At 49.7% G+C, this 11,032-nt stretch overlaps 1 pseudogene; it reads left to right on the top strand.

Moving 5' to 3' along the window:
* The first annotated feature begins 2,071 nt into the window (after window positions 1–2,071).
* LOC104327373 (protein lin-28 homolog B pseudogene) lies at window positions 2,072–3,044 on the top strand (annotated as a pseudogene).
* Window positions 3,045–11,032: the final 7,988 nt, after the last annotated feature.

Below are 11,032 nucleotides of genomic sequence, written 5' to 3'. Positions count from 1 at the left end.
AACGTACAGGCTGAAGAGCTAGAAGAATGGCGGGAAGAAACTTAGAAGTGACTTTCTTACAGTGTGTGGATGACATATGATTGAGGACTGAAACTGAAATGCAGAGTAAAAAACGCCTCTGCTAGCTTGTTGAGCACTTTGCGCCTAGCAGGACAGCAGGTGTCACAGAAAAAGGCCCAGCTGGTCAAAAAAAAACTAGTGACTTACCTGGGTTTTGAAATTTCTCAAGGGGAAAGGCCACTGAGACCTGATATGAAAGAGACTATTTGCAGAATCTCCCTTCCCAAGACAGAGAGAGTTAAGAGGATTTCTGGGAATGGCCAGCTGGCATTGCACGTGGATTCCGAATTTCAGCCTAATGGCTAAACCTCTGTATGAGGCAGTTAAAGGATCAGATGAACTATTGGAATGGGGTCCCTGTGAAAAAGATTTGCTGGTCTAGAAAGGGCCTTGATAAGTCCCCCTGCTTTGGGACTGCCGGATATAGCTAAGCCTTTTGCTTTATACATGCGTGAAAGACTGCACGTCGCGTTGGGAGTTCTAACACAAATTCTCAGACACTGGAAAAGACCCGTGGCCTATTTTTCCAAACAACTGGATCCAGCGAGTCAAAGATGGCTGCCTGTCTCCAAGCATTGGCTGCCAGGTATTATTAATCCGAGAAGCCAGAACACTAACCATGCATCAGAAAATAACTGTTTATGTGCCTCATGCAGTGACAGCAGTGTTGGAACAATGCGGATGCTGCTGGTTATCTCCTAGTCAGATGGTACAGCATCAAGCCGCATTGCTAGAATGGGATGACGTGAGTAAAAGAGTTTCCAATTCTTTAAATCCTGCCTCTCAAAACTCTAGCTCATACGTTATATACTGATGGCAGCATCAGAAAGGAACATAAATCCAGATATGCAATAGTGACTTTGGAAAAGGTATTGTAATCAGGACTGTTACCACTCAAAAGGCTAAACTAATCACAGTAACAAGACCCTTGGAGTTATCGGAGGATCAACGGATGAATATTTATCTAAATATGCGAGTGATCCATGCTCAGGGAGGAATCAAAAAGATGCTGAAGGATGGTGGATCACCAGTAACAAACAATATTTGGTAACTGCTTCCATGATAAGAAAATTATTGCAGCAAACCCATGAGGGAAGTCATAAAGGAGCTGCAGCTTTAAGTGTTAGCATAAAGGATTACGCAATGGGACTTAAAATGAGAAGATATGCAATTCAAGTAGTAAAGCAGTGCATAATTTTTTGTAAGAATAATCCAAAGATGGAACCTAGGCCTCCACCTGGAGAGGTAATACGGGGAAATTTTCCAAGAGAATGCTGGCAAATTGATTTTTCTGAATTACCACAATGTAATCAATATAACTATCTTTTGGGTCTTACAGATATGTTTACAAGGTGGCCAGGGAAGCCTTTTCCCGTCGCGCCAAGCAGGCTAGAGAGGTTGTTCAGGTATTATTGGAAAAAGTAATTCCAGAGTATTAGAGATAACGTGGGACTCCTGGTTCGTGTTTGCAGTCCATACTACAATCCTTGGGACTCACAGGGTGGGGAGCTTGGTTAATGAAGATAGGACTAACATTAATGGCTGGTTTTGTGTGGGGTTTTTCTATGGTTTGTAGCCTTAGAATCTTTTTAATGTGTGTCTATTACTATCACTCTCACTGTTCTGGATGACCTGTCTCCTCTCCTCTGATACTGGAGAACAAGGTGAAAGTATCTCGCATAATCCAGCCTGAGAACTAATTCAAGGGTTCACGCACATTTGGAACCACACTGGCCGAGGAATTTGTGTTCAAATTCCCACATCTTCAGGAGAAGGTATTAGCTTTTCTATCCTTAATTTTAATTTCTAAAGGAAGTGAATGCAATCACAAAAAACTGTGATTCATGTTACCAAATTCATTTGGTAAAGCAAGATTCACTTTACCAAATTTCCCCAGAAAATTGGACTAATCTTTGGAACAAAAGATGTTCTAGATGGAACGTGAGTGACCCGGTAACTCCCATACTGGAAACTCCATTTATATAGATGTAAAGGTAAATTGAGTAAACTGAAACCTAAAATAATTCTGGAAGAAGTATTGGGTGATGGGCCTCTGGGATACCAGAACGTTCTTGGAGCAGAGGGCCTCCGTGACAACATGGCCGAAGGGGCGAGTGAAGGTGGAGATGACCCCAGGAAGTTTCCGGAGCAGGAAGAAGAGGAGGAATCCCAGCTCTTTGCACAGAACTGGTCATTGCAAATGGTTCAGTGTGAGAATGGGATTCGGGTTCATCTCCATGAGCAACCAAGAGGGAAGCCCCTTGGAGTCTCCAGTTGATGTCTTCATACATGAAGGCAAGATTGCTATGGAAGGGTTTAGAAGCCTAAAAGAAGGAGAACCAGTGGAATTTACTTTCAAGAAATCTTCCAAAGGTCTTGAATCAATATGGGTAACAGGCCCTGGTGGGAGCCCCTGTTTAGGAAGTAAAATACGACCGGAAGGGAATACAGCACGAAAGAGAAAACTAGAGGGATGTAGATGCTGTAACTGTGGTGGCCTTGACCACCATGCTAAAGAATGCAGTCTATCTCCGCCACCAAAGAAGGGCCATTACTGTCAAAGCATCACGCACGTGGTGTCTGACTGCCCCCACAAACTCCCAGGAGAGCAGGTCGGAGATTTCGGAGTGCTCGAGCAGGTCACCAGAGGAAGCTTCATGGAGTACGGGAGTAAATGAATTGTGCATGGACTGACTGAGAACCTTACTTCTATGGTGAATGTAGGCAAAGTTACATTTTGTTCAGCATAATAATCTTAAGAATTTCAGTTTTTCTATTTAGGCATTTATGTAATCATCCTGTGTTGTCTAATCCTGGGCTCGTTGTTGTTGAATGGAATCGAGTTAGTAATAGCCTGGAGAAATCAGGAAGATCTGTGGACTCAGCATGTGCATTTTATGTTGATACAGAAAACAGTGAGGACAGACACGGAATGCAAAAGGATAACACCTCGTAAGGATTTCAAGAAATTTGATCGTGGTTGACGTCCTGAGTTCCTGATTTGTCATTTTGGATTAGGGAATTAATCAGCATGGGAATTTCAGTTATTCTTTCTTTAGTGCGTGTAGTTGTGATTGTGCACTGCTGTATCAAAGGTAGTTTGTTACTTGTTGACAAGTCGATATAGTGGGACTTCAGTATAATTAGTAATATGTAAGTCCCGAAGGGGGGGATTGTTATCCTAAAGGCCTTAGTACAGTCAGAAGAGCAGGACTGTGTTGCTTATTTAGGAATGCGTTTGAAACCTTTGCCTTCAAGCTGCCACAAAGAGAAACAAAAGGAGCCTTTAAATGAAGGCAACTGTCCTTGAAGGAAGTAAGAACACTCTGAGAAGCAAGCTTGTTAACGCCTGGTTGGTTTTAGCTGGTTCTGGCAGAAGAGTAGTGTCAGAAAGTAACCTATCCCCTTCATTATACCACATTATAATACTAAAAAACACACCGCCTGGGGCAAAGACCCCCAGACCCTTCCCCACTGAACAGGCGCAGTGTGAAAACGATGCCCCAGTGTCATGTGAGTGGTGTAAACCAGCAGCAGCCGGGGGCTGGAACCTGCTGGTAAGAAGCTGAGTAAAGCCATGCCTGCCCCAGCAGGTGCTGTGCGCGCCGGCAGGAGCCGTGCCCTGTGTGTCCGGCGCTGCAATGAAGAACGCCTGCCTGCTTCCTGAAATGCCCAGACTGCTTCAGAGAGTCTTTGTGTTTGCCCAGTGACGGCAGCGTGGGCTCCAGCCGGGGGCCGGGGCCGGAGGAGCCCCCGGTGCGGGCAGCGGGGCTGATGGCGACGGCCCCTCCCTCTGCCGCTGGCGGGGCCGGTGCTGCCGTGCCCCGGGTGGCCGTGGAGGGGCCGGTGCGAGGCGAGGGACGAGCGGAGCCGTGGCCGGGCTGCGGCTGCAGCGAGGGAGAAGGTGAGCGCGGGGTTGGGGGGGGTGGATGGAGCCGCAGGTCCCGGGGAAAAACCGCCGGGAGAACGAGGTCCGTGTCGGGGGCAAGGAGCGGCGGGGGTGCAGCGCCGTGTGGGAGCCGCGAGTCGGGGGCTGCCCGGAGCGGGAGCCGTAGCCGGGCGTGGGCGCCGTGCCGTGCCCGCTGTCCTCAATGCGGTACTGCATCCCCGTGTTCGGCGCAGGCTCTGACACCTCCGGCGCGCCGTCGCGCGTGGCACATGCGCGGTGCGGCGGAGACGCATGGCGGCGGACGGGTGGCGGGTGCCGGGGCGGCGGGGGAGCAGAGAGGCCAGCGGTGAGGCGCGGGCTCCCCTCCGGCGGGTGCGGGGGTGCGTGGTGGCTGCCCGAGGGCGGTGGGACGGGAAGCTTCGAGCCGCCCACTGCGGCAGGCTGCTGGTGCGCTGGAGGCGAGCCGGGTGCGGGCAGTCCCGGGGCCAGAGGCGGGAGGTGACGGAAAGGAAGCGGGGAAGGAGACGGGCACCCCCCCAACTCGGCAGCGCTCGCCCGGCCCCGCTCGCCCGGCGCAGCCGTCCCCAGCTCCCGCACGTCCCCTAAAGCCTGTGCTGGAGCACCCGGCCTCCCCCAAGGCCCGTGGTGCGGGCGGCACGCTGGGCCTCGAGCGTGCCTCGGTCTCCCTTAACGCGGTCGCCGCTGCTTCCCTCTGTGTGGCCGGGGCCGCGCTGAGGACGCATTTGTCCGTTCCTGCCCTGAGGTTGCCGCTGGCTGCGCCCGCTCCAGGCTTGTGTGGGCTGTGTGTGCCGGGCCTCGCTGTCCTGGCAGCGTGGGGGCGAAAAGGGAGAGGCAGAGCGCTGAGCGGCTGCGGACAGGAGGTGGCACGGCTGAAGCTGGAGAGTCCCGAGAAGGCTGAAGAAGAAATGGAAGGCCACCTGGCTGGCAGCTGCCTGGCGCTGCAGGCAGGAGAGAGCCTGCCTCTGCGGGTGAGGAAGGCTCCCTCTTGGTAGCCTGCAGCAGGCCAGGCCGCCAGCGTGCCCCGCAGGGTCTGTATGTGTCAGCAGCAGCGCGGTACGGCTGTGGAGCGTGCGAGCGAGCGAGGCTACGTGCCTAGGGAGCCTCGTCTCCTAAGAGGTGCGAGTCATGCGTGTTTTCTCTTAGGTGGAGGACAGCCAAGCGACCAGAGTTACAGAAGAGGAAGGCAGGAGAGCAGGAGAGAGAAGCATCTGAAGCGGCAGAGTCTCCCGGCAGCGCTGAGAGCTAGAGCTGCAGTGAGTGGCGGGCCCTCGGGGCCCTGTCGCCCCTCTTCTGCGTCCCGGGCCCTCCCCTGCATCCCCCTCTCTCCCACACTGCTGTGATTTTTTTTTTTTCTTTCTCTCTGGCTTTTCTTTTCCTTCCCTGTACCTCTCCTCTTCGATGTGTGTTTTGTGTTCTCCCTCCAGAATTTCTCTAGCCAGCTCCGTCTCTCTATTTCTGTATCCTGCTGCCTGTCTGGTTGTTTATTGCTATACCTCCCTGTCCAGCTGCTCTCCCATTTTGCCCTTCTCTTCTTCTCTGTCCTGCTTTATGGCCCTTTCTTCTCTTCCTCTCTCTCTTTGTCCTCTAGCCCCTTGCTGGTTTGTTTTGGGGTTGCAACCCTAACCACCCCTTTCTTGGTCTGACCCTTTCTTTGTATCTTACTACCTTTTTTCCCTGTTCCCTGTCCTTTTTCTCTCTTTGTCTGTGTGTGCTGCGCTCCGTGGGACGGGGGTGGTAGGCTGGGGGGGTGAGTGGAGGCTGGAAAGGGGTAGGAGGTTGCAGAGTGGTGGGAGGCTGGGTTAAGTAGAGGCCAGAGAAATAGGAAGTGGGAGGCTGCAGAGGGGTGGGAGGCTGAGGGGGCAAGCAGAGGCCAGAAAAATAGGATATGGGGAAACAGGTAGGAGGCTGCAGAGGGGTGGGAGGCCAGGGGCTGAGTAGAGGCCAGAGAAATAGGAGGGCGGCTTCAGGGGCTGGGAGGCGAGTAGAGGCCAGAAGGGCCCTTTCCCCTCTGGCTTCTTCCCTTCTGTCCTGTCTTCTTTATTCCTCTGATTCAAGTTCTCTCTCCATCTGTCTGTTTTTCTGCCCAGTCACCATTCTCTTGTCTCGCTTCTTCTCTGTCCTATTCCCGCATGTAGTGCGTGACCGAGTGAGGCTGCTCGTCTAGGAAACTTCATCTTGTAAGAGCTGAAAGAAACTCCTGTACGTTTTCTCTTAGAAGGAGGCCAGCCAAACGACTGGAGTTACGGAAGAGGAAGGGAGGAGAGGAGAGAATCATCTGAAGCGGCCAAGGCTCCTGGCAGCGCCGAGAGCGAGAAGTGCGGTGAGTTCCAGGCCCTCGGGGCCCTGACGCCCCTCTTCTGTGTCCCAGCCCCTTGCCTGGCCCCCTCTCTTTCCCATGCTACTACTAGCTTTTTTTTTCTGCTCCTGTGTACCTTCTTTCACCATCTCTCTCTGACTTGTTCCCATCTTTTAGGTCCTCCCTCTTTCTGCCCTGCAGCCCATGGTGTTTTTTTCCTTCTGCCCCTCTTTCTGTCCGACTCCTGGTTACTAGTTTTGCTTTCCTCCTTCTCTGTGCTGTAGTCCGTCGGTAATTTTGCTGTCTTTGGCGTTCTCTGTCCGGCTCCTTGTCCCTTGATTCGAGAACTTCCTTCTCGGCTCCGTAGCATGTCACAGATCTACTGCTTTCTCCATGTCTGTTCTGTTCTATTTCCCTATCTCTCTTGGTCTGGGTCCCCGCCTCTATTCTTCTTTCCTCTGTCTCTGTTATGCTGCATGTTTTTTTTCTGCATCTCTGTCCTGCTCCCCCATCGGTCTTTTTTGGTCTTTGTCCAGCTCCCTCTCCTTCTTTCTGCTGCCACTCTTTCAGTCTCCCTGCTGCTTCCATCTCTGTGGGACTGCCTGTCCCCGTCCTTCTCTTGCTGTCCCTTAGCCTGCTTCGTGCTTTCTCATTGCACCGCCGCTGTCGAGCCATCTGTCACTTTTCTCCTCTCTTGTAGTGGCCTGCACCCTGCTCCTCATTTTTGGCAGCCTCTGCCGAGCAGCACGTCGCTCCGGGAGCCGCCTGACCAACTGTTCCCCGCTGGAGCAATGGGCGCAGCACCGGGAAGGACTGCTGAGGTGTCGGAGGGGCAGGGTAGGCGGCCCCGAGCCCCGCAGCAGACCCTCTCCCTGGACTCATTTGGTTTTTGACTGAATAAACATCCATTGTCTCCTTTGCCCTCCGGGCTGTGTCTGTGCTTGGTTTGCACGGGACGAGGGGCTGCGCCAGAGCCCAGGGGAGGAGGGGACGGGCTGTGGGGCTGGGACGACGGCCCCCTGTTCCTGCTGGGCTCCAGCCGTGGGCCGGGGCCGGGGGAGCCCCCGGTGCGGGCAGCGGGGCTGATGGCGACGGCCCCTGCCTTTAATGCGGTGGCTACTGGTCTCCAAGCCAAGGGAGGAGCAGAGCCGTGGCCGAGCTGCGGCTGCAGTCCATGGTCCTGGGGAAAGTCCCCAAGAGGGCAGTGGCCCCTGTCGCGGGGGCCACCAGGCACCATGTTGGAGCCGGGTGGCAGGAGCTGCTGTGTGGCTGGGTCCGTGTCGGGAGGTGAGGAGCGGTGGGGTGCGGCGCCGCGGTGCAGCCGCCAGCAGGGTCTGCCCGGAGCCGTGCTGCGGAGCATGGGGCTGCGCTGGGGGCTCGGGGGCCTACCACGTGCGCCGGCGGGCGGGACACGGTGTCTCCGCCAGCTCGGGCAGCGGGGAAGGTTCCTTTCGTGGCGTGCCGGGAGCTGTATTGCTGGGGCGCAGGGGCTGGTGGTCAGCCACTCCGCTGCGCGGGGCATGCCGGGAGGTGTTGTTTTCAGGGACTCAGCTGCCGGGGAGCCGTAGGGCTCTCGTGCACGCGCGGCGAGCTGTTGTCGTTTGTGCCGCCACAGCCCCCGCTGTGTGGGACGGAGGGTAGTTTTGGGGCCGGTTCCGTGTGTTGTTCTGCTGCCTTCCCGCTGTGCCCGGTCCCCGAAAAGCGGTGCGGCCGCCCCTCGAGAGCGTGTGCCCCCGGCCTCGCTGCTGCTGTAAAAAAACCCATAAAACCGCGGTACTGCAGCTCGGTGCCGTGCAGCCCTGCTCCTCTCTCCTGCGCCCCGGCCGTTTGTTTCTCTTCCTTTCTTCATGACGCCTCCGTGATGCCGCCACACTTAGGAGACCATTTCTTCATGGTGTTTTGTCACTCCTCCACTGGGGCTGGGGAGGGTCTGGAGGGAGGGGAGTAAGGTTGGGCGTTGCGGGGTGCTGTCGGTCTTTAGGTGTTCTTTCTACTTCTCCGTTTTAGTTTGTCATCGCAAATTCTTATTTTCTTATGTCCATAATCTCCATTGCTTTTAAAACTTTCCATCTAGTTTTATTCCATTTGCTGTCTCTTCAATTGTCTTGTTTTTCCTTAGCACCATCACTTTTAAAATTTTTTCTACTTCTCTTTTAGTTCCGTGTTGTTAAGATTTTTTTTTTTGTATTTCTTTGATACTGTTTGCTTCTAAAATTTTCCGTCTACTTTTAATCCATTCACCATCTTTATTTTTTAATTATGTCTTGTCTTCTCTTAGTGCTGACCCTTTTTAGATATTTTTTCTTGCGTCTTCTATTTAGTTTGTTGTCCCTGTTTTTTTTTAATTTTCTCCTTCATTTCCCTAAAACGGCTTGCTTTTTAAGTTCTGTTTCCATGCCATATTTTATTCCCTTTGCTGTTTTCTGAAAGTTATTTCCTTTCTTTCCTTGGTGCTGACGCTTTTTAGATTTGTTTCTACATTTCTGTTTTAGTTCTCCTCTATTTTTAATTTTGTTCCTTGTTTTGTTAATCCCTGTTGCTTTTAAAATTTTCTGTGTGCTTTTACCCCCTTTGGTGTCTTTACCTTTAATTATTTCTCCCCCTTTCCTTACCATCCTCGTTTTTTGGTTTTTTTTTTTTTTGGTTTTTTTTTTTCTACATCTGCATTTTAGTTTGCCATTGCTTTTAAAATTTTTTCCATTTATTTGTCTAATCTCCTTTGCTTTTAGATTTTTGTACTTCTGTCCCGTTTGCTGTCTTTATATCTCTGTCTTTTCTTTTAATTATTTGTTGTGTTTCCTTAGCGCTGTCACTTTTTAGGTTTTCTTTCCGCATCTGTTTTAGTTTGCCGTCCCTATTTTTTATTCTTTCCCTGTATTTCCTTAATGCGACTCTCTATATATTTTTTCTACGTCTGCTTTTTTCCCTTTGCCGTCTATCTTTTTAGTTAGTTCTTCTCTTTCCTGAGTGCCCTGACTTTTTAGCTTTTCTTTCTACATCTCTGTTTTAGTTTGCTTTCTTCTTGTTCATATTTTGCTTTATTATCCCTAGTCTTCATAATTTTTTAAATTTTCTACTTTTATGTCGTTTGTCACCTTTATTTTTTTAATTGTTTCTTGTTTTTCCTTAACGCCGTCATGTTTTACATTTTCTTTCTAAGTATCTGATTTTGTTTACCATAGCTACTTTAATTTTTGCTTATTTCCTAAATTCTCATTTCTTTTAAAATTTTCCATCTGCTTCTATCCTCTTTGGTGTTGTTATATTTTAATTATTTCTTATGTTTCCTGAGCGACCTAGCTTTGTAAATTCTCCATCTCTTTTTGTTTTCTGTCCTCCTTTGTTATTTTGTTACTTCTTTTTTTTCCCCTATATTTCCTTAATGCCTGTCCTTTTCAATTTTATACATTTACCCCGTTGCTTGCTTTTATTTTGCCGTTATTTCTTTTAAATATTTACCGTGTTTCCTCAGTGCTGTCGCTTTTAAAACTTCCTTTCTACGTATGTCTTATTTTGCAGTCCTTATTTTGTCAGGTTTTCCCTTTATCTTTCTAATCCTGGTTGCTCTTTAAATTTTCTTTCTATGCTGTTTTTTCCCCTTCAATGTCTTTGCTTTAGTTATTTCTCGTCTTGCCTTATCATCCTCGCTTTTTAGATTTTCCGACTCTCTGCTTTAGTTCGCTGTCCCCATTGATAGAGAGGATATACTGGACCAAGTGTATCTAGGGGTATGGGCTTCGGGAACCCCAGGCAGAGCCAAAAATGCAGACCCAATAGAGATAAAATTGAAGCCTGGAGCTCGACCAGTTAAGATCAAACAATACCCCCTTAAGCTAGAGGACTGAAGAGGAATTAAGAAAATAATTGATAGTTTTATAAATTTTGGATTGTTAATAGAATGTGAATCTGAATACAACACCCCCATTTTGCCAGTGAAGAAGTCGGATGGGAAAAGTTACAGGTTAGTACAAGATTTGAGGGCAATTAATAAAATTGTGGAAGATCTCTACCCAGTAGTAGCTAATCCCTATACCTTGTTGAATAAACTGGAAGATAACCAGGGATGATTTACCGTACTGGATTTAAAAGATGCCTTTTTCTGTTTACCTCTGGCCTCAAATAGTCAAAACCTATTCGCTTTTGAATGGGAAAATCCAGATTCTGGACGAAAAACCCAGTTAACCCGGACAGTGTTACCCCAAGGTTTCAAAAATAGCCCTACCATCTTTGGAAATCAGCTAGCTCGGGATCTCGAAAAATGGAATCCTCCGACACAAAAGGGGACTCTGTTACAGTATGTCGATGATCTCCTCATCGCTGCAGAAACAGAGGGGGATTGCAAAAAATGGACAGCGAGTCTTTTTAATTTTCTGGGACTTAATGGTTATCAAGTTTCTCAACAGAAAGCTCAGATGATTCAACAGCAAGTGACTTACCTCGGACTCAAAATCTCAAGAGGACAACGAGAACTGGGAAGAGAGAGGAAAGAAGCAATCTGCTGGACTCCAGAACCACAAACGGTAAAAGAATTAAGAACCTTTTTAGGAATAATAGGATGGTGTAGACTATGGATATATAATTATGGACTAATGGTAAAACCCTTGCATGAACTGTTGAAAAATAATGCCAGCTACCTGATTTGGACTGGAGATGCAAAAAGGGCTTTTGAACAATTAAAAAGGGAACTTATGAGAGCCCCAGCTCTTAGACTTCCAAATGTTCTAAAACCCTTTTGGCTATTTTCTCACGAGAGACAAGGCATTGCC

The sequence above is a fragment of the Opisthocomus hoazin genome, chromosome 10 (genome assembly GCF_030867145.1).
Source record: "Opisthocomus hoazin isolate bOpiHoa1 chromosome 10, bOpiHoa1.hap1, whole genome shotgun sequence".
Classification (NCBI taxonomy): domain Eukaryota; kingdom Metazoa; phylum Chordata; class Aves; order Opisthocomiformes; family Opisthocomidae; genus Opisthocomus; species Opisthocomus hoazin.
The sequence above is the reverse complement of the archived record's forward strand: the minus strand, read 5'-3'. Positions and strand labels throughout refer to the sequence as shown.